Source organism: Nothobranchius furzeri, chromosome 9, assembly GCF_043380555.1.
Source record: "Nothobranchius furzeri strain GRZ-AD chromosome 9, NfurGRZ-RIMD1, whole genome shotgun sequence".
Taxonomy (NCBI): Eukaryota; Metazoa; Chordata; class Actinopteri; order Cyprinodontiformes; family Nothobranchiidae; genus Nothobranchius; species Nothobranchius furzeri.
In genome coordinates this window covers 71188735-71212772 of record NC_091749.1, presented here as the reverse complement: position 1 = coordinate 71212772, position 24038 = coordinate 71188735, and the positions used below count along the sequence as shown (strand labels likewise).

The 24038-nt window shown below is 43.6% G+C and overlaps 1 long non-coding RNA gene across 1 annotated transcript in view; it reads right to left on the bottom strand.

Annotated features, from left to right (window-relative positions):
• Window positions 1-24010: 24010 nt before the first annotated feature.
• LOC139071860 (uncharacterized) overlaps window positions 24011-24038 on the bottom strand; it is a 10608-nt gene continuing 10580 nt past the window's right edge. The window contains exon 3 of the long non-coding RNA XR_011521665.1: window positions 24011-24038. This exon is cut by the window's right edge and continues 1662 nt beyond it. This is a non-coding gene — a long non-coding RNA (uncharacterized lncRNA).

The following is a 24038-nucleotide window of genomic DNA, read 5'->3' as shown; positions in this document are numbered from 1 at the left end:
ATAACTCCAGCGAGCAGCGACACGCTCAAACCAGCACGGCTCTGTGGCTGCTGTGGTTGTGTTTCCTCCCCGACACACAACAACGTGGTCAAGCTGCTCAGACATGTTCATCAGCACAAACCTATGTGAGCTCCTGTTGTCATCTAATGTTGTCATTATTATGATGAAGATGAACAAAACAACAGGAGTCTCCTCCTCAGCTCAGATCAACCCCATGATGCAGGTATCTGGCTGGAACAGGTGAGCATCACAGTAAACCAGTGGAGCAAACTGAGCTTTAAATATGTTGGTTTTATGCTCTTTTTCTGCTCCAAAACATGAAAGTTAACAGGTGAGATGTTGCATTTTCATTTAAGATAAAATTATATTTTATTTTGTTGTTGGCCCGTGAGAAAAGATTTAACCTACAGTAAACAGGAAGTGGAAAGGCTGCAGATAGATGGATAGAATAGAAAATCCCTTTATTGTTCCTCAGTGGGGAAAGCTAGACGTCACAGCAGCGATGACACTTATTACAGGAGAAAAAAAGGAGAATAAAAAATAAGAAAAATGAATAAACAAGAAAACATAAATCCTGAATAGATTTTAAAAATGCTGATTATACCACAAGTAATGAAACCACTGATGTGTTTTATTTAAAACTGACTTGCTCGTGTGTCATTTGGTTTTCCACATTCAGTGTTAATGCAGAAATAAGTTTGTTTCCAAATTAAAAGGTTCAAAATTGCATACATGTTGATAAAGAAAATGTGCAAATTTGCATCACTTTTTTAAAAATATTAAGTGTGGCCCTCGACTCCGTCCCAGAGTTTCATTTCGGCCCCGTGTGAGTTTGAGTTTGACACCCCTGCTCTACGGCATGCATCCAACACTACACCATAGTAGAAGTAAAAATGACTGTTTACAACATGGCATTCCAGCATTTTTAACAGCGTCCTCGTCTTTTCCGACAGTGCAACCTATTTCTCTCCAAGAATTATTAACAACATGTTGATCACGGCGATCTCTGAGAGCTGAATCATACAAATGTCTGTATTTACCAACCTCTGCCATACTAGTTCTTGCCAGTCCGCCATGGTTTTCCACGTCCGACCGTCCGTGTGGTTAGAAAATTTTTTAGGTGCACGGTGCGGAAAGTTTGGGCCATGCGGAGGCACCGTGGAGGGGCGTGGTTGTTAAAATGACGCAATTTTGCCGTGCGGAGCCGTGCGAACCTCGCGGACGCGTCAAGCATAAACCAAGCTTTAGTCTGCTCTGCAACGTTGATGTTTTATCTCCACAAATAACACCAGCCTGGAGGAGTTCTGCTGTGTGGTGGAGCTGCTAATGCTAACAGTTAGCTTCTACTATGAGACATTCTCTGCTGTTTCCTGGACGCTAAACCAACAACAGCCTTCCCCGTCGGGTCAAGATGGGTGAGTCCATGAATGTTAGTGACAGTGTGACGTAGATCTGTCAGGATTTTCTAATCCTAGAGTTTCACCGTCTGTTTTCTATCAGACGCTACTGCAGGAGATAGGTGTAGGAGACTATCTTCATGTTCAGCCTGCATGTGAAACTCACAGTGACCCGTACGAATCAGAAATAACCATTAAAATGGGGTTTTTTCAGCGAAGTTAACCTTAAAGTTACACTTGGATCTTTTTGAGAAAATTTGCATTTTTTTTCTTTCCGTTTTGTGACTCCAGTGATTTTCCAACAGTTGCAGCCAAGTGAGAAACTGTCTAAAAATGCTACCAGAACCAGAATTTTCAGCATTATGATGTTTAAAACCACAATGAGAACCATGACTTGACTCCATGCCTTTGATCTCGGCGGACTTTGTGCCAAAGCACATCTGTAATACGTGGATTTAAACATTGCCATTCTGTTCTAATGAACCACTTGTTGGAGGAACATTGATTTGCAGACATTAAGCTTGTGCTCAGATAAGATAACACAGAGAAATCTCTAAGCTAGCTCTGTCCTACTTCACACTTGACCAGATGGAGATGGTTTTTATCACTGAAAGAGGAGAGAGGGAGGAAAAATCTCTTTAAAAATTAATACATTATTTACACCCACCAGTGGCTTACCGCCCGGCGTAAATCAGGCCCACAGCAGGCTCTGCTGAGTCCCTCCTAATGACCTCTGAAACATATGGTTTTTTTAATCTTTCTCTCTTTTTCATTGCCTCGTTGCAGATCTGGGTGCTTCATTTTCCTTGTAAGCCTTTATTAAACCATGCAAACACACACACACACAGAGTGGGATTTGCATCATGTCATTTCCACAGTGATTCGAACAGAGAACATGTTAAACTCCACAAATAATATCTGAGGAAGATTCGGACAAAACTCCTTCCAAATCCTTCCCATTTTCTCATTCTTCTCATCTCCACCCATCTCTCCATCCTTGAAGGGGTGGGTGAGGGGGGTGGGGGTTAGCTTGAAACTTGTTTGTACGCCATAAACAGATGAAGTTGGTCAACGAGCCTATTGGTGAAGCAGGTAACGGTGTTTAGATGCAACTCAAGGAGGGTTTGGTGGGAGATTAGCACCTGAGTCAAGCATATCAGGGGTGTGTGTGTGTGTGTGTGTGGGGGGGGGGGGGGGGGGGGTATAGAAAGAAAGTGCCACTTGCCTTCAGCATTTACCATGGGCGTCGCACCCGTGGGGGATGCAACACCCACACTTTTCTTATTGAGATCGTTCAACTGACACCCACACTTTTCCAGCTGTTTGCTCAGCTCCACACCAGTCTGCTTTCTTTACGTCGCACTCACTCTGTTTGCCTCATCTCCTTCTTCACCTCCCGCTTCTGACAGCCGATGTAGGGTTTCCAGAAAGAGCTCGACTGAATTCATAATTTTACATCTTGACATTAGCTGTACAAAGTCTGAGTTTGATAACGTGAAGAACAACAATTTGCAGAGGTTTATAACAGGCGCGGCGCCAGGTTTTCATTTTTGGGTGGGCCACGGTAATTTTGGACGGACCTTAATAAGCAGCGACTTAAGTGAAGCAGGCAGGTCGCGCTAGAAAATTTCGTTTAAAAAGACGTCATAAATGTGTTCCCCCGTCATTTTTATTTCTAAAATATGAAGTAAAAACTCCCAATTTAATTTTCATTCATTTGTCATTAATATGTAGTCTACACCCGTGCGTTAACCATCTTCCAGTAAACGCAAAGTATCCAGCCCATCTCTCCAAATGCGTAAAATGTGCATCACAGCCGCTAGTTAGGCGCGCTGCGCGCACCGTCAGCTACGTCAGCCCAGACAAGAGCAGAGCAACTAGAGAAAGAATAGAGGAGAATTCTGCCTGGATGTGGATGGAGATTACATTTTACAGCAGCCTGATCATCATTTAAATATGTAAACCATCACCTGTCTTCTAGTCCACGCTATCAGCAATATTTTAATTGGTGTGTGTGTGTGTGTGTGTGTGTGTGTGTGTGTGTGTGTGTGTGTGTGTGTGTGTGTGTGTTTGTGTGTGTGTGTGTGTTTGTGTGTGTTTTCCACATCAAACACTGGTCTAACCAACCAGACCAGCGTGTCCAGTAACATATTAAAGTTACAATTAAACAGTTTCACTTCATGTAGGCTAGGAACATTCCACCTGCCGTGGCCCGACCGCTTCTGCTCCACATAAACTTTGTGCGTGATCAAATGTCTCTACAGGTGCTTTCTGAGCTGAAGAGCTATTCTGCCTCAGACTGGATGCGTCATGCGTCTCCATATTAGAGACGGGAACAAGCGCTGTTCAGCCAAAGTTTCATAATCAGTGAACATTTTTCCAAGTGACACATCCCTCAGAGGGACCGGCTTTCCAGACCGCTTCAGTGGGAGGAAATCTTACCGCATGCTCCGTGGTTCTGCACTGCGCTGCGAACCGCTCTACAGATCTTCAGCCCACTGTCCACCGTGTGCACTGCGAGCTGCTCTGAGCACAGTGTTCAGTATAAAGCTCTGATGTTCTGATGGGAATCATTTCTTGACTGATTTAGTTCCCTCCGTGATGTACGTAACGATTAAAATGTCAGCTCATCTGTGTGTGCATCAGTGTGCGTCGGGGTAATTCTTTCAAAACAACCAACATCCTTGAGTTTACCCGTCAAAATAAACAGTCAAATATAAATATCTGTAAGCTGCCATTTAACTGTTTTACCTTCTTGTGAAGGTTGTTGCAAAGAGAAACAACTAAACCTGATTAACCCCAGAGCCACGCGCTTAAGCTGTACTGACTGTAAATGAGGGGAAACGATTTAATCGGATCCTTTTCTTTTCAACATGGTTGAATGTAAAGTTTCATTCAGTACAAACTTTAGTTACACCAATCTAACGAGACAGAGCCTGGATTTGGAAGAGTGATAAGGGAAAGGGCTCGCCACCTTCCACGCCAGAAGGTCCAACATTTAACATTACAGGTGATCACACACCTGCATATTCATGTCGTCTAGTCAGCCCCTTGATGTGCCACACCTGTAAGGTGGGGTCGTCGTCGTCGTCTTCCTCCGCTTATCCGGGTCTGGGTCGCGGGGGCAGCATCCCAGCTAGGGAGCTCCAGACCGTCCTCTCTCCGGCCTTTTCCACCAGCTCCTCCAGCAGGATCCCAAGGCATTCCAGGACCACATTGGAGATGTAACCTCTCCAACGTGTCCTGGGTCGACCCGGGATTTAAAGTCTGTCAAGTGACTAAATTCACGGCAGTTTTTCCGTTCATTATCTGTGGCGGCCAAGTTATCCAAAGGTTAGATGGTTGTAGATGTGCAGCCATTAGTAATTTTATGGTTATTTTGTTGAGGTTAATTTAATTTATGGGAAATTTAGCTGAGAATTGAAGCAAAGATTCACTTTAACGTGTGGCGCTCCGATTAGCTACTAGCTAGCTGCTACGACATCACATGTTAGCATATGTAAAACAGATGCGGAGACTGTTTTAGTCTCTTTACCAAGATCAGCTGACTCTGGTGGCTGCCTTCAGTTGGATTACCATCTTATAATTAATTTCTGAATGTTTTAGTGAAAAGAAAAAGTCCAAAGACTCAGCCATGGGTTCCCTTTCGTCTAAAAATCTCTTAGCATGACTGTCTGGTAACCGTTTTTATGTTGCCTACGTCGCTAAACTGTGGCAGACATCTGAAATGAGGCTGACTCCAAGGATGAATCGGTTACCAGTGATGCTCATCTGGAAAATTCATTCTGAGTTTGAATTAACCCTTTGATGCATGAATTATGAAATCTTCAACCATAATTTTTTTAACAATTTTTTTCATTCGTCTTTAAGTGTGAATGAAACAAATTTCAACGAATATTTTTTGTAAAATTTTATAATTTACAAATAATTTATTACGTGTCCACCTCAGTGGACAGCGTGCATTTTGAGCATAAAATATGTTGGCTTGCCTTACTGAAGTCCAAATTGAGGGGCTCAAATGCAATAAAGTCTTCAACAGCTGTTCTTAATAGCAAAAACAAATAAGTAACAATTTTGAGTACCTGCCCACTGTAGTGACCATTATGCATCAAAGGGTTAAACGCGACTGGTGGGTAATGAGAGAGAAAAGGTCCAACACTCTCTCGACTGTGTCACTCTGTTTTAGCTATGAAAAGTTCGGTGAACGTTAGATTACGTTTAGGATTTACATCCTGATGGATCACCACCACTCACCTGCTTTCAGAGGAGCTACGAGGATGTGTTTGATTCATGTGATGATTTCAGCGCCTTGGGCTTCCCGACAGGGTTGCGGAAGGCGCTTTATAAATAAAGCTTTGATTGATCTGATTGATTGATTCAGCAAGAGAATCATTATTGAAAATACTAGTCTGCAATCCTAATCTTAGGTCCAATCAAATGATGCACCCTAGTCAGATTAAATCCACCCCCCCTCCCCCAAACAACTCCATCTGCTTGAAGACGTCTTTTAAGAAACGCACATTTTCCTGGGAGGAGGAAAAGGTCAGGTTTAGGATCTGGCCTGCAGCGCTTTAGGCTCCTGTGTTCGCCAAATCAGAACGGATTAGGTGGTGAATCCTTGTCCTGGAACGGGAGCAGGTCTGCAAAAAAAGGGGCAGCGCAGCACCGCTTGGCTAAAGGTTCTTGACACACACTTTGAAGAAACAAGGAAGTATCGTTACCAAACATATGGCTTTACATGCAATCAGCTGCCTGGGTGGAATCTTTAATCCGCAGCAGTAAACTTGTGCATCTGATGGAAGGAGGGATTAATCAAGAGGATGGTAAAATAGGTGACATCATCGTACAACTCGGGCTGAGCTGGAAACTTTTATCTGGCTCAAAGTAAAACCACAATCACCTGTGTACGCCGTTGTTCAAGAGGAGGAGGCTTGTTCTGTCCTAGGCGCTCGTTTTCAGGTCAGAAATCTCTGCAGGAAGTTTCAGCTGAAACTCGTCAGGCCCGGGTCCGATTTTTAAGCATTTAAGCCCTGATGCTAGACGTTTAGTGGGATGTGTAAAGGTTCTGGTCCGCTGCTGGTTGGACTGGGAGAAGATTTTAAAAAACTCTATCTAGTAAAATAGTTTATCAGTACCGGTTTCCATTCCTGTTCAACGGTGGCCACAAAATGATCACAACTTGGTTATTTTTGCAGACATTGAGCTGAAACCATTGGTGGGAAAACCATGTCATGCAATTGAAAGGTTTATAAAATGGTGTAAACATTAATTCCTGTTAAATTTTGGAGACTGAGATTGTTTAAAACAACAGCAGTGCACTTTTGTCTTGGCAGCACTCAGATTAGCCAATTGCTCATCAGTCCTGCTGGTGGTTGGCCAAGTCTAAAAAAAAAGTTTTTTTGAACTTTTACTTCAAAAAACAGCTTAAAACATTCAAAAAATCCCTTAAAGTACTACATTTGTGTGTGTTAGGAAAATACATTCTGAGGAAGGCTGTAAGCGTCTTTTTCCACCAAACATTCACACCATTGTCTCTACGTGGATGGGGGGGGGGGGGGGGGGGGGTATTTTAAAGCCGAGAAAATGCTCAAGCTAGGATCAGGCAGTCTGCTAGGTCCTGGACAAGTACAGAAGACTGTAGGTGATGCCACCCCCTAGCCAGTCGGTGACAATCTTTTGATGTTGTGTTTTGAGCCCGGCATGGTGCACTTGGAACCACGGTGAGAATGGTTCGAACAAAGGGGCTGGCACCACATTCTCGTTTCTTCTGGAAAGAGGCCACCAGCTAGCAGGCTTTCTGTGAGCTGCTACATTTACTGGGTCATTTTGTGCTTTGTTTTAGAAGAGCTGCTATCTTGGTTCAGTAGGGTCTTGGTAGTGAATTAAAGCGTTGTGTTTGGGCCATACATGAGCATGCATAACAGAGCAAACCAAGCACTCTTCCAACATTTGCCTTTGCACTGAGGTAGAAGATACTCAGTTCTGCTAGTCCTGCTCAAACTCTGCCCTAAAAATGCAAACTAAAGATCTTCACAGCTTCAATCCTGGGGTCCTCCATCGCTGTCGATGGTGATGACCACATGCACGTTGTGCAATCACAATGCTCATCTGATAGTGCAAGAGAAAACATTTGGGTTTAGCACCCTTAGGGCAGAAATTTCACTCATTTGTAAAGCGCTTCACCGCCACCAATCATGATGGTTTAAAGTGCTGGCCTATGTCAAAAAAACGACCAAATAATAAAAGATTAAAAACTCACAACACATGAAATAGATCAACCGAGCTGTAGTACAGTGGCATGTCAGCTGGTCCACAAAATACACTAAAAACTAGAGCCGGTAAGCCACGGAGCTTCCAAAAACAGAAGGAGCAAACACGGTTTAAGTTGTCCTAAGATACCGAGCAACCGTAGCTTCAAAGCTCCAGACAGTGGCGGCTCCAGAAATGTTTTTCTGCAGGTGCTATGAAGGAGCTAGTCTTTCTATTTAGGGTGCTATGAAGGAAGTGGTCATGCGTACCTTTTGTTCTCTAAAACACCTTCAACACTAGCAGATACACATGCGTGCACAACACCTCGACAACACCTGGAACAATCATTAATATACATCATAAACATATGAACAATCGCTGACTTTTCCATGAAGTCATAAACACATACAGCCACACAGAAAACCATTTATGCAAGCTTAGCTAACGTTAGCGTTAGCATTTCCAGCGGCCAAACCCTGGACTGCTGCGGCGGTTGAGGGTTGACCCTCTTCATCCAGATCCGTAGGTTTTAGTGGGTCTGAGATCACTTCCAAACATTCATTCATTTCTGACTGAACCCGTGGGAATGTGGGTAACAAACACCGATCCATTTTACCGCTAGCTCTACCTTTCACTCGTTCACAGGTGGAAAATGAGGTCAAAGGTTAACATCAATTTCCTATTTTGGTTTGTTTTTACTATCTATATCAGGGGTGGGGAACCCTGGTCCATCGAGGGCCGCTATTCAGCATATTTTAGTTTCAACCCTGCATCAACACACCTGATTTCAATCAGCAGGTGATTAACAGGCTTCTGCAGAGCTTGATGAGCTGCTGAACAGGTGAATCAACCACTGAATCAGAAGTGTTGGAGCAAAGACGTGCAGGACACCGGCCCTCGAGCACCAGGGTTCCCCACTCCTGATCTATATGATAATTTACTGATTATTTTTGTTTTGTATGTTAAATATTATCACATCCACACGTTAAATTAAAATTAAATTGTAAAAGATTAAAAAAAAAATTCTAATGTTTACTTGGGGGTGCAACGACTGTCACGGCTGCCTGCCTGAAGAGGGAGAAAGCAGCCAGGATCACCCAGCTCTGGTGATTGACTGGACACCGCCCCTCCTCCTCCTCTCTTCCAGGCTGCTGAGGAGCACAGCTGAACTGAATCCTCCTGATGAGCCACACCTGGGATAAAAAGGCTGTGCCTTCAGCAGTCTGGGAGGCAGCAGTGCAGGGGTTCTGCTGTCCTCCAGGTCTCGTTTGGTTTAACCCCGTTGTTATGATGAGTTTTAACTTATAGTTTTAACTCTGAGTGATCCACATGGATCTTTTGTGCATGTCACCTAGTGTTGACTGTGTTTTAAGGTTAACTCTGATTTAGTTTTTAGACTTTTATCAACGTCATTGTGTTTTAAAACACCTTCAGTTTAGGTAAAACTTTTAATAAAGTTTTAACCAGGTGTTTTATAGAGTTGATAATTTGTCTTTTAACTGTTAACCTTATAGTGAATTTTTCGTTTTGCATTATTTTAATAATGCTCGCCGTCTGTTTGCTCTTGTTTTTAAAACCTTTTATCACAATTAAACCCATTTTAAACGCCACTGTCGTATTTCTTATGTTACCCCCTCCTTCACATTTTAACATCTCCTGTCGGGGACGTAACAACGACTAATCCAGGGGTAGCTATAGCGCCCCCTAGCACCCCCCCCCCCCGGCGCCGCTACTGGCTCCAGAATATGGTTGAGCTTCGAATCTCAAGTTGGATCTACAATGAGCTTTTGTTGATCAGAAACTGGTGTTTATGTTTATTTATTTAGCAGACGCTTTTATCCAAAGCGACTTACAATTTATAACCTATAGGGCGTGTTGTGATCTGTGGGGGAAACCGGAGTACCCGGAGGAAACCCACGCACGCATGGGGAGAACACGCAACTCCACGCAGAAAGGCCGCAGCCGAGTTTCAAACCTGCAACCTTCGTGCTGCGAGGCAACAGTGCTAACCACTGCGCCACCGTGCAGCCCAGTGTTAAGACCAGCACCAGAGTCTAGTCAAGGTCAGATGTTCAAGGGTTAAAGGGAAATTCATGCAACATTTCTACGCCTACTACGCCTCAAATGGCCCTTGACAACCCCCCACACCCCCACCCCCCCAACTTCCTGCAGTCTACATCTTCATCTGAGAATCAAAATCACTTGCCTACGGTGTTATTTTCATTGGCTAAATATTTCCGTTTCCCTTTTCATGACGAATGGATTTTTCCGGACTAAAACTAAAGACTAAAACACGCAAGCCAATAAAGACTAAATTATGATGAATACTGAACTAAAGTTTCGTTGACGAATAAGAGATGACATCGAGCATTGACAGGAACGAAAATCCTTTGAGAAAATGGAAAAGGCGGGACTAGACGAGAAAAGCACCAATAAGAGTCCGGATAGCCGCTGTTTGAGCAAGCTACCGCTAACCGGATGTCTGTGCCACTTAAACTTTATGTCTTAAAGGAGAAAATGTCCACGGCTGTGAGGTAAAGCTTTAGATTTGCTTGGTGAGTGCACACATGGACGTAATTTTGGGATGGGACAGGGGGGACATGCCCCCCCCCACGTTTTCCAAAGTCAAGTTTTGACCCCTGCACTTTTTACCATCCAAAAACAATATTACGCTATATTAAAGAGACACTGGTTGAGCTCTAGGACCAAGCGGAAAACAACCATTTGTGTTGAAGCCTGTTTCCCATTAGAACATACTGTAAAGAACCCCCCCCCCCCCCCCCACACACACACACACATACACACACACACACACACACACACACACACCTTTCTAAAGTGAAAATTACGTCCGTGAGTGCACATGTGGGGTTTGTCCTGGTTTGAAAAGTGTTGCGGTGGTGGCGCGAGCAGGAGAGGGAGATGAGTAAGAGGGGGAAGGGAAGGATTGCTGGAGCGGGACCGAGCCGCGAATCTGGCCGGTTTAAGGCCCCAGTGGTGCTGCGGCAGCTGAAGTTATCAGTGTTCGGTGGTTTAGAGATTTTTTTGTGAGGAAAAAACATCCAGGCGCTCTAGAAAAACATTCAAGCAACCCATCTTGGTGCATTGTTGCCAGGTAAACCTAATTAATACACATGAAAACAGTTCTTACCTTAAGTTTATCTCATTGCACGTTTATTGTTTTGATAGTATGATGTCACTTCTTGTCATGTTTACAAATATTACTGCAGGTTATACAGATTTGTTTACTATATTAACACTGAAAGGCACAATTTCAAACAATAAGATGACTCAAAAAGACAGATTTTGCTGAATTTGATAAAGAAACGAGATTAAAATTTGGAGGTGATCTGGACCGCTGGCCTGATAGGAACTGGAGGTCTACGCTCTCCGAGGGCTTTCTGGTCTTTATTAATCTTGCTTGAGTGACTTAACTTGAGATGTTTACTTTTAATATGAGGTCATAACGACTACCCTGTTTTGGTTGCATGCACTGACTTGTGGTGTGTTTATGAAAAATCAAATGTTTGGTGGTTCAACTGAAGTTTGGCGAGGGAAGAGCCCCAAACAGCATCGTGCATAGCTCCGCCGCGAAGCTAAAAACAGCTCTGCAACTGAAAACTTATCGTCGATTTTTTAATCTGAATATTTTTATTAAACCTTTATTTAACCAGATGAGTGGCTTGAGAATTCATTCTCATTTACAACAACAACAGACATGGTGCATGTAGTCCCTGTAACTGTTGGAGGAAGTCACACTTTTCTGTATTTGCTAGCGCAATGCACACAGGGTCAGTTTCCGTCTCCTGACCCTGAGGTTTTGAACATTTTGTTACCGTGCAGGGACAGAAACGCCTTTTCAGGGGAGGACAGGAGGACAGTAGCCTCCTCCTTGAGACGTGACTTTGAACTGCGGGCGTGTCTGCCAATGAAATTTTAGAAATTTGATGATCCGGTTCCACATGTTCACGTTTGTCTGGAGGAATTAAGACATCGCACTCTTACTGTCTTCCTCAAGCCAATGTCACGCTTGTCCTGGTCGAGTTTACAGCCCTGCCTGTCCACAGCTTGCTCCATTTCACACTTTGGGATATTACATTACCCACTTTGTGTTTCACACCTAATATTTTGACCAGTGATTCCATCGCCATCCCCTACTGAATAACTTGGACTCAGTCAAGCTTTCTTTAGTCCCTCTTTTTAATAACCGCGTCCAATCTGATATGCTCTGTTGGCAACTGTCTTGCTCGCCTGGAACACTGGTCTATTGAAAAGCCGGAGACAACTCGAGCTGAGAGGCCTCTCTGTGTTTTAACTGGAGTGTTTTGGTAAAACGTCTCATGTGACTTGCTGTCTTGCTGCGTGTTACCGTTAGTTACAACAACCTATGCGTTGGTTATCCATATTGTTACCAACAGTGTTGGGCAAGTTACTTCAATCGTTATTTATTACTTGTTACCCTCATTTTAAAGTAATTCATTACATTACAATATTACTGATTTTAAAATGTAAGGCATTACACTACTTTTGCCTTACTTTAAGTTACTTTCACCAATAAACAACTTCAGTATGAATCTGGTCATGTGACGCTCAGTGAGCTCATGACATATATGTGGAAGGTGATGTGGTGTCTGAGCTAGGGTTGCTGTTAAAAACAGTCAGATATAATAACGGTGCTTTAAAATGATTGTTTATTAAATAAAAGCAACAACAATCTGTACTCTCAGCACGCTGCCCTCTTGTATTAACTGAGCAGAGAGTGAGGTGGTGGGGGCTCCACGCCTATATTTGCCTTGGTGCCCAAATGCCTTGATACGGCCCTGGATGTGGGACTGACTTCTGGTGTGATCTGATTCTATCACATGTATAAATATTAAATGCTTATATATTATTGCTTTTCACTGGTAAAAATGTGTATTGGGGATAAATCTACCTACTTTTTTTCTTTTCAAGCACTTTGTTTTGTTTTCTTGATTTTATGTGAATAATTTCCCGCCCTTTCTCTCTCTAACCTTCCTGCATGCTGCATGTTTTCTCCGTCTTCCAGAAAAACTGTTTGCTAGACTTCCTACTTTCTAACGATCAGCCAAAGGGATCTTCACATGCGCGGCGCTCCAGCAGCAATGAGTTGAAATCACCGGGGCACAGATTAACTCAGATGAGGCAAAGCACGTCAGAAAAGCACAAAATACCAGAGAATATGCGCCGATATGAACGATCGCAAGTGAATTATTTTGTTTTAGTGGAGTGATTTTGTGAATGTTGCAGCGGCCGCGTGCAGAATGCAGCTGGAGTGTTTGAGCCGTTACCGCTGTGTCCTCTCTGCTCATAGAATGCCCACAAAGCTGAGTCCATAAATGACGTCATATATGCAGATACTGGATCTTTCTTCGGGTTTCCCGCAATTTGAATTTTTAAGGAACACATCTTGATTCTGGGTTTAAAATGCATTGTAATCACCACGTTACTGACAACTGTACCGAGTAAATATTACCATTTTCTTTCCCTGTAATGCCTTACATTACCACATTACAGCAAAAAGCAATGCATTACAGTAGTTAATTACTTTTGTACCGCATTACTCCCAACACTGGTTACCAACAATATGAAAATGCGTGTTCTGTGTGCACGACACTGAAATTACATTGAGCAGATTTTAATGAACCTGTCAGAAAGTTACCGCTAGTTTAAAGTCAACAACTTTAAATCAATCCAAGATGGCTACCACAGACGATCCTCCTCAGCTCACTCACAACCGCTCACACCGAGCCGAAGTTTGGTGTGTTTGGAACTGAACACGTCATCCCCATCATTTGATTACTAACTGAACAAGGTCTTTGCTTAAAGCTTCAGCTTGTAGTCAGATAAGGCTTTAGTCTTTGAGTCAACCCCATCAATGGTGGCCACCACAGCTACAATCTCGGAAAACTGCCCAGCGCATCGCCGGAGCACCACTTCCTGCCATAAAGGACATCGACAGGAAGCGGTGTCTGAAAAGGGCAGGGAAAATCATCAGAGACCACAGTCACCCATCACATGCACTGATCACCCTGCTGCCCTCTGGGAGGCGCGACAGGAGCCTCCGTACTAAGACCACCAGGTACCGGAACAGTTTCTTCCCAACAGCTGTCAGACTCCTGAACTCTGCCTCCTGACATATGACCCACGTTAAACTCATGGACTGCTTGTATTAACTACAGCCTGTACATACTTATAGTCATAGAATATTCATAACGTACTTCATATCGTGTACATTATAACATACGTGTATACTTACACATCTACATGATTGCTAATATATATTGTAATACATCTATATCACGGCTAAAGCGCTTCTGGATGGATGCAAACTGCATTTCGTTGCCCTGTACCTGTACATGTGCAATTCTAATCACCAAAGAGATTGTAACTCTTATATATATATATATATATATATATATATATATATATATATATATATATATATATATATATTTGTTTTTTTGTTAAAGTACGGACTCGCCTTACAGAAGAGTCGATCTCCAACAAATACTTGGGCAACCAACTCCCTAAAAAAGACGTGAGTCCTGTCCACAATGAGACGCGTAATGGCCAGCACAACACCTGCTTAGGCAATCAATCTATTAGGGGTTAATGGTAGAGTTGCCTTGCTGTTAGCCAATCAGAGAAGAGATGTAAACAGTAAGACTTCCTGAAACAAAAGCATCTGAGCTCCCCCTCACCCCTCCGTGAATGTTTTCTGATGAATGAGTGAACCGCCGTGAATGTTTTCTGATGAATGAGTGAACCGCATCTCTAAAACCAGCTCTTTGGATTCCTCTGACTCTTATCTTGTCCTTTTTATTTAATAAAATTAAGTTGCTTGTTTAGGCTGCAAGCGCTCCTGTAAATACCTTCCCATTTTCATCTCTTGCTTAATTTTATTTTTGTTTTGTTTTTGTTTTTTAAAGCACAGAAAGTATTTTTTTTTCAGTTCGATGATTATTTTCTACAACGTTACGATCAAGCAGAAAGATTATGACCAATAAAATTAAATATTCTATATTTCACAGATTTTCTTTCCCCACATTTTCTGATCCAAACCAGATCAGACCAGACTGTCCATCTTCTAACTAACTGGTATAACATGGGTGTTGCAGGCCTGTTGGTAATAAGACAGGAAGGTGCAGATAATAAAGCAGGGGAAGTGACATAATCTCTTATTACATCATTCATGGAAGTTGTTGCACCGACATAAACCAGTGAAGCAGGAAATGACTTAACAACTGTCATAAATGTCCGTTAAAAACGCACCCGCGCTTCCAATCAATACAGTCGACCGTGGTTTCCTTCTTCTAGTGTTGCACACACGCTCTGTCGAAAGATGAATCTGAAATATCAATTTGGTGAATAAAGCAGCGGTTCGATGAAAGCTTCTCTGATGAAGCTGACTGAAGATTAAATGATCAAACTTAAGGAACGACTTGTTCAGGGTGTGTTTGAATGAGAGTGTGTTCGGCCTGACTCCGGATAGGTTCCCTTTGAAGATGAAAGACCTGTAAATCTGAAGACACGGGCACGATGGATCAAATGCAACATGTGCAGCTGAGAAAATCAGAAGTTGTTCCAGGTAAGCCCTTTATCTACCTCCTGAGGAACTTCTCCGATAATTGTCCACAGACTACAAGCTGCTGAACTCGGAGTGCTCACTTTCGTCTCCCCTCATGCACTGACCCTCCCGGTGCTCCCCTAAGGCCACCTTTCTGGCGATGTGCCTTGTGCTGAGAGTTAGCTAAATCCATTTTATCAACTGAAACCAACTTGGCGGACCTCCCTCTCAGCCGTGTCCCAATTATCCCCGTGAATCTTTCAGCAGATATCCAAATGTCAAGCGTCTTCCTTGTTATTTCTCCTGCAACTCCTCTGTGGAGCAGGTTCGGTAATTAGTACCTGTGGGATGTGTCGGTGTGATCAGAGGGCGCGGGCTAAGCATGGCTCCACGCTCCAGTCGTCCCTCATAACCGCTCCTCGGTCGCGTTGTTCAGACAGGGATTTTTGTTCCACAGAGCCCCAGAGTCAGGCGTGGCGGTGTTCGCGGCGTGCACGTAGTGACGCAGGTCTCCGGGTTCTCACGCATCTCAGGAGTTATGTTCCCACAACTACTTACACACAAGAAGGATAGGTTGTCACAAAGTAGGTTGAAAGCACGGCTGTTAATGAGACGAGATTTGAGTCATTTTTTTTATCAATCACAATCAACACAGGTCATTGGAGCAGCTTCTCAGGGGCCTAGTGGCAGAGATCGGGGTTCAAATCCGGGTCGGGTCTTACCAAAGATCTTAAAAATGGGACCCAGCGCCTCCCTGCTTGACGCTCAGCATTAAGGGGTTGGACTGAGGGGTTTAAACCACCAAATAGTTCCCGGGCGCGGCCACCGCGGGGATGAGTTGGATGCGGAGATGAATTTCAGCATCGTGTGATGACGACTAACGGGACTTAACATCGGAAGCAACCGGAAGGCCGACTGAAACCGTAGAATCTAACGAGTTAGAGTCACCTCATTTTCTCTTGGGAACAAATTGAATTGAGACGTGCAACACTCCGGTTCAGCGCCAACTTCGCTCAACTCCCATCCTGAGCAACCACAATGCAAAGGGCGACAGTGGAAAGGAAAACTGCCTTTTAACAGGAACAACCATCCAGCAGAACCAGAACCGTGCCCAGGGTGGGTGTTCTGCTTGGACCGACGGGGGTCTGAGAGGATAAAGACTCAAAGGCCGTGTTTCCGCTATAGGAGTTCTGAGACATCCCGGGAGGGGGGGGGGGGAGACACCAAAAACGTGCCAGCTCAGTCCTCTCCGCTCTTTCAGGACGCTGCTAAGACGTCAGCATATTGCAACTGTTTCGTCAGCGAGTGATGTCGATGGTCAGCGCCAAAAGACGTCCACGAACGTCAATAACATTTAAAAAGTTTTATTCTGCCAAAGTACACCACAATTTCATCGATTCGGGGGATGAAGAGAGCGGCTGTGACGTAAAAAGCAGCATTCAGTGACATGTTTTTTTACGGGGCTCTGTAGGAGACAAAAGGTAAAGGAGGTTTTACGCGGCGTGGGCTTTGGAGATGAGAAACTACGACTTTAAAGCTGATTTTCTTTTCCTTCCATTCCGCTTTACCAGCAACTCTTCCACTTTCACAAAAGCCGCTTGTTTGTCATTTCCTACGGATCAGCATGAGTTCACCACAAGTCCCACCCAGCGACTCCACCTGGTGTTTACCTTTACCCGGTTCAGGTACTCAGCTGGTTCCTGAAATGCTCCAGAAAATGATCCATATGGGTGGAACGGAGATGTGCATGTTCATCAGGAGGTTCTGGGAGTGGAAAACGACCCAATCGTGTAATTTTTTCACCACTAAGCCACAAAGGGCCCATTTGTTCAAAGTTTATCTTTAGTTTTATTGCAATTTGTTCTCCAACTCCTCTCAGATTTCTTTCTGACTCGCAGAAGTAAACGACGGGTCGCAGACGGGACGCATGAGCTCTCCTGAGAGAAAACCTGATGAACAAACTCGTTTTGAGCCGCAGCGAGGACGCGACATGTGGTCGAGGTCTTATTGTTGTTTCGAGACATTTTGGAAACTGCTTTGGGATTGTGATTTAAAGCTGCAGCCACAAAAACAAACACAAACAAATATAATACACTTAATGAATAAAAGTAGATTTTTATAAACAGTCCTAATTCAAATGAAGGGATGAATGAAATTGCCCTGCAGATCCATGAAACTGTAGATTTTTTTAATGGCGCATCCTTATACGAGGTTGTGCACGTGTCTTTTGCAGCTCCAGGCGTTTGTGCACCGGAGCTGAGGCGGACGAGGGAAGCTGCAGGAAATCGACTGATGACTTCAGCTCAGCTCGGTGTCTGTTTGATATAAGAGCTTATATGCAAAAACACTCCCCCCTTGTTACTCCCCCCTCTCCCCCTCCCCTTCTGTCACTTAAAGAATGCTCGGCGCCTGTGGATTAATTAAAGTCTAAACATTAAATATTGATTGATGCATTATCAGCGGCTCACAGTCGCCTCCTCTCAGATTGATTTCCTCTGTGATTTATCGTCATATTTGCAGAGTCATTTCACTTGATAACAAAGAGAAATTGCTTGCAACCTTGGTACCCTCGCCATTAGCCCCCCACACTGACTAGCTCCGGTACTTAGCCCTCCTCCCATCATCCTCCTGTTTTCCACGTTGCCTCTTTTAATTCTTTGCCTTCTTTTCGTCCACTCTGATGCCGTTTCCTTTTGAGTCATCACACAAATCATATGAGGAAATTACAAAATCAAAGCAGCGGTTACGAGTTCAGTTTTGCTCGTTTTAATCAGGAAAAGTGTGTATTTTCTCTCCTGGTGGTGAATATAACTAATTTGTTTGGAAAAAGGCACAAGAACTCGATAGCTATTGAATAAAACTTAATTTTGAAGACAAAAAAAAAACAAAAGAACATTATTTTCTCTTTACAGGTCTTCACCCTGGTTGTTGTGCTTTTTTCTTCTGCCAAACATAATTTATGACTTTCCTCCTCTGCTGTCAACGCTGAACTCTATTAATTTGTAAGGGGGGGGGCGTCTGATTTATAGGCTTATGAGGCCGTGTATTCACATCATCATTAGTTAGCCAGATATTTGCTGCCAACTCCCTGGATGATGGCACCATCCCATTTCTCTGCGCTCACACACACACACACACACACACACACACACACACACACACACACACACACACACACACACACACACACACACACAGAACCTTTTTAAGCCATTGTTCTGCTTCATTTGTGAAACAAACTCTTCATCTTGTAAACTCTGCTTTGCACTAGGGCCAGACGTGCACATCCTTCCGTTTTGGGGTGTGTGCACGAGAACAGCCACTTCTATTCTCATTCAGACTTTGTTTACTGACACCTAACGTTTTCTAGGACTGTTGAATCGTTCCTAATGAATCAGACGTTTGAAGCGTCTGGAGCAAATTGAATTTTCCTGATTGCGTTTGGATTGGAGACACTGAATTATTAGAGATTCCCGTTCCGTCTCGTCGTCCCGTTTGACGACAGAACCAAGATCCCGTCGGTCTGAGCTGTTGATCAGGTGACGTTCGGGTCTCGCACGGTGTTGTGTTGCCGGTGAAATCTCATTATGACTCGTGAAGAAAGTGCTGTGGGAAAGTTTTTGTCAGATTAGGTGCTGAGTGGGAAACCAAAAGCATGTGACTGAAGTCAGACTGGGCCCCATTTGTTCTGATTCACTTGGAAAAATGTTGTTACTGAGCTTTTTATTCACTCACTGACTCCGTTTTAGATGCACGGATGGAAGATTTTCTACCACTTTTATGCCTCAGAAAGCCAAAAAATAAAAAAGGTTTCCAGATTATCGTGTAGAGGAATGCTCGCTTAGCATAAATCAACATTCTGTTTAATCAAGATGGCCCCTCCATGTTTGACATCCATAATCAGTGCTTAGTGAGCGAAATGATTCAATTAACCCTAATTAAGGCAGTAATATTCTATAAACGGCATGAAGATTAGCTCTGCTAAAGCGTGTCCGCGCACACACGCTCATCTTTTGTCTCGGAGCGGTTAATTACGGAGACGTTTGCTAATTGTTCATTTGTAGTTTTGCTTTTGGCCCGTCGTAATAAATCACTGTCCTGTAAATCATCTCGTCCGAGGCACTTCGTCTCTGTCCTGCAGGAGCTGCTGCTGCTGCTGAGGCTCAGAGTGAAACGCTCATTCTCGCTGTCGTTTGTCACGCGGTGGGAGGAGAGCGATGACACGCCTGTGATGTCTTCCTCTTTTAGGTTTCACCGCCCGAGACCTCTTCCCTCGCGCGCTGGAAGACTTTCACTGCAGCGATCGTCTGTTCCGTTGCATCGCAACTCAAATATGCAAAACATTTTTAAAGAGGTCCAAATAATATAGTTGATTTTTGAGACTTTTCCAAGGTGATTTACCAATTCATTCATTCATTCGTTCATTCATTCATTCATTAACTGTTCGTTTTTGAGCTACCTGTGTGGAAGTTGCTTATTGTTTGAGGTGGAAATGAAAACTTGTTCTATTTTTATCAAACAAAAAAACACAATTGACTAATTATGCTGAAACTTTTTGAAGCTTGTTCGCTGCTATTTATTTATTTATTTATTTTTTGCTTTTCATAACCAAAATGGGTGGACAGTAATGTTTTTGCCTCTGTTTGTGTGCGTGTGCACGTTCGTTTATGTCTGCAATAACTCCCAGGATCCACCTGAAGGATTCTAACTCTTTAAAGACCGAAATGTTATGTTAAGATGTATTTACCTGTGTTACCTGTCTGACACTCCCATCACGATGGTGGACTCACGTCGCTTCCTGGGCACCACCATCACCCAGGACCTCAAATGGGAGCCCACCATCACCACCATCAGAAAAAAGGCCCAGCAGAGGATGTACTTCCTGAGGCAGCTGAAGAAACTCAACCTATCACCACAGTCGATGAGGCGGTTCTACACCGCTATCATCGAGTCCATCCTCACCTCCTCCATCACCGTGTGGTACGCTGGAGCTACCACCAGGGACAAGAAGAGGCTGCAGCGTGTGGTGCGCTCTGCAGAGAAGGTCATTGGCTGCAAACTCCCCTCCATTCAGGATCTGTACACCTCTAGGACATTGAGGCGTGCAGGTCGGATAACAGCTGACTCGTCTCACCCGGGACACAGTCTCTTCGACTCGCTCCCATCTGGCAGAAGGCTCAGATCCATTCGGACCAGAACCTCTCGCCACAAAAACAGTTTCTTCCCCTCTGCAGTTGGACTTTTGAATGAACATCCTAGGGCAGCCCACTCAAGTTGATTGGTCCCAGTCACGTGACCCGATGCTGTGCTTGAATCATTCAGAAAACACTCAGATTAATACCTACATGGAGTAGATAGCTGCTTCTCTAATTCATGCCACTTTTTACATTAATAATTTTATCATGAGTGTTTTATTACTTCCTATATTTCCTCCTCTCTTAATTTATTTTATTATTTTTCTTTCTTGCCTTCTGCACCAAAATACCGCAGCAATTTCCTAATGTTGTGACTTGGCACATACATGGCAATAAAAACTTCTGATTCTGATTCTGATTTTTTAAGCTGAAATCTTATCTTATATTAGTGGGGTTTATTTTATCACATAATTATGCAACAATATAAGGGTGATACAGAAATAAAATTGGCCCTCTCCACCTGTAGATCTTCCACCAGGGGGCAGTAGGCATCTCCAGCTGTGGATGGGGCAGGTTTCTGATGAAGGTACTAATCCTGATGCTCCATCTGAACGCTTTATGGTCCACAAGTTGTTATTTTTTTATATCAAGTTTACTTCAATGGCTGATGATGTTGACACGTGCATCAAATTAAAGATGGCTGCCACAGCAAACACAAGCCAGTCTCAGCGGATGTCTGTCTTCTCAAAACTTTGGCACCAACTATTGAGCCACCCTCTCATGACATCTGGACAAATGTTCATCTATAACTGATTAACTTTTGGGATCAGTCCCTTTCTAAAAGGCAGCTGATCAACTTTAGGCAACGCTAAAAGGGTCAAAGGTCAGTCATTGTTACAGGTACTGAGACTAAATCTGGTCTTCTAGTAGCCGAGAGCCGTTCACAACAAAAACTGGAAGTGCTAACCGCCTAAGATCACACCCAATGTTGTCTTCAAGGTTGGCCAAAATGGCCGCACCTCCGTCACCGCCCAACATGAAATAATCTCGGTGAAATTTTCTAGCAAGAAAAGCAGCAGGTGATGCAAAATCCTTCAATAAATACTAAACGGGGGTGTAAACAAGTTGGAGCAGCTACAGAACAAACGTCTGAATTTGGAGGATTTTCCTTAAACCTTTTTGCCAAGGCCAAGTCCGTTATCGCCCAATTCTGAAGAGAATGGCACCCAAACTGAGTAAAAACATGAGCCAAATGTGTGTTTTCTGACACGTTCTACACATTTTTCCTGTTTAACTCATTCACTGCCAGCTGTTTCCTGATCGCTAACGGCCTTCGCTGCCAGCGTTTCTCACCGTTTTTACTGTTTTTTTAAGAGTGACAGAACGTTGCACGCTAGGATGATGTCGACGCCAAAACAACCAAAACAAAGCGGAGACTCACCTCTTACATCAGGAAGAATCTGCGTGTTTCGAGCGTTATCCGTTCTTTCATAATCCGTTGTCGAATTGTGATCGGCAGACGCTTTTCCGGTTCGCGCCTCACTTTTTTTGCAGGAACGGCCCAAAACGATCTCCTAACACGTGGATGTTCTGCTTCCTGATCATGTGACGTACGCAGATGAAGATCGGCTTTAGAGCTGAGATGTTTGTTCTCTCAGCGTGGGGGCTCGTTCCGATGATCTAAAATGACGACTTTAGTCGTCAATGGCAGTGAAAGAGTTAACCTTTTAAAGGAACCATGAACATGTGATCAAGCTGATTAGTTATGGAAAATCTTTTGACGTCATTTTTCTTATAATTTACCAAGAAATGACTCACTTCACGTGTTTTGGGACATAAATTCAAGCAGATTAACAAAAACTAAAGCCGGGCGTACACTGTGTGACTTTTTCGCTTTTTTGAGCCGATTTTCCAGTCGTGCGAGAATCCATCGGGGCGAGTTTAGCGCCGAGCGTCGTGTACAGGGGGTTACGAGAGGCGATTAACACCACGTGACCAGCTACCGATCAGCAATCGTGAGCTCACACGGACTTCTGGAGTGTTTAATATTTTGCTCGTCCCTCGTGAGGGTATCACACTGTTGAAGCGGCGCTGCGACCCAAAAAGTACCAGAACCGCTCACGGCGCATGCGCAATCATGCATCAACACCGCTCGCCCGCTATTTCCCTAATAACACACATTGTTCGTTTTTGTTTCTACACGTTTTTTTTACTCACAAAGATTGTCAAGAAAGCGTGTTTGTCGTGTTCACGTCAAATTAACCTGACCACAAAACACAGATTTACTTTCTTTATTTCGTTTTCCTCATCCAACCCCCATAAATCCCTGTGTGTCCTCCTGCAGCGCTCCCGAAGGACAACAGGCAAGGCAAAAAAGTCTGACGTGTTGTGTAAAAACTGCTGTTTTTAGCATATTTTAGGTCCGACGTGTTGCTACCAGACGTAAAGTGTGAGCAGTCAGGTCGTATCCGAGAACTGGGTCGTACAGTTTGAGCTGAAGCTGAACGCTACGAGTGAAAAAGTCTCACACTGTCTGCCCAGCTTTAAAGTCGCAGATTTATTTCTTCATTTGTTATTTTGTTCAGTAAGATGTTTTTTTCCCAGATCAGACTAAAACCATCCAGTATTTAGGAAAACCTCCAAGCCCACACCAGAACCTCCTGCTGAAAGAATCGGCTCCAGCACCTACGATCGTCGCATTGATCCTGAACGAAACTGTGAAATCATCAATGAGGTCTCCAGTCATTTGTCGTTTAAACCATCCGTCTCCGGCTGCTCGTCTCACTTTTAGAGACGTCTCCTCCTTCCTTTCTTTTACCCTTTTCCCTCCCGAAGGTGACTTCACCAACGCCACGAATGAAGAGCAGCGCCACTGACGATGCTGCTAATTGAGATGTAAATCGTGGGCTGGTGAGCGATGCCACCTGGGATAATAACAGAGCTCCTCACATAATCGCTGCTCCTGGTTAAATATAAGCTCCTTCCTGTTGTTTACCAGTCTCCTCTAAAGGCTGCAGGTCCGTGTGGATTATCTAGTCAGTGAGCTGTTAACCACCTGGTTAAACATAGGAGGCGTTGCAGGCACAGTGAGAATCGCCTCGAGGGCCAAAGACAAAAATGGAGGAATTTTATCCCAACAGGACGAGTCAGAGCCGAGGTTCGCAATCGGAAGAGTCAATTCAGTTCCTCTCTCTCAATCAGAGGTGTCTAGAATGTAATTTTATGTTAAAACTATTATTTAAAAACGAGAAAGAAACAAATATAAATAAAAGATTTTTACTGTTTTATTGCTAGAATAAAGGAAAAACTCCTGTTAAAAGGAAAACTGTTGGGTTTGTGACTTCTGTAATGGTTTAATTTACATGTTATTTAATGAGCCATAAGACATGAGATTCCATAGCAAATATGAAATCAACCTTATGGATCTGTGGTACTGTTCAACCAGAAGATTGGACCTTTTTATTGCAGGGATTAGATAACAGCTTCGTATGAACTCAGAGACAACAGAAGAGAGAGTCGAGTTTAAAAGTTTAAAGATTTATTACTAAACAAATTAAAACTAGACTAACTTTAACACTAAATGTATGGTGTTACTAAGGTGGATGAGACGGAGAATGGTGTGGTGTGGAATGTTGCTCAGAACCAGCAAATCCGAAGAAACGATTAGTT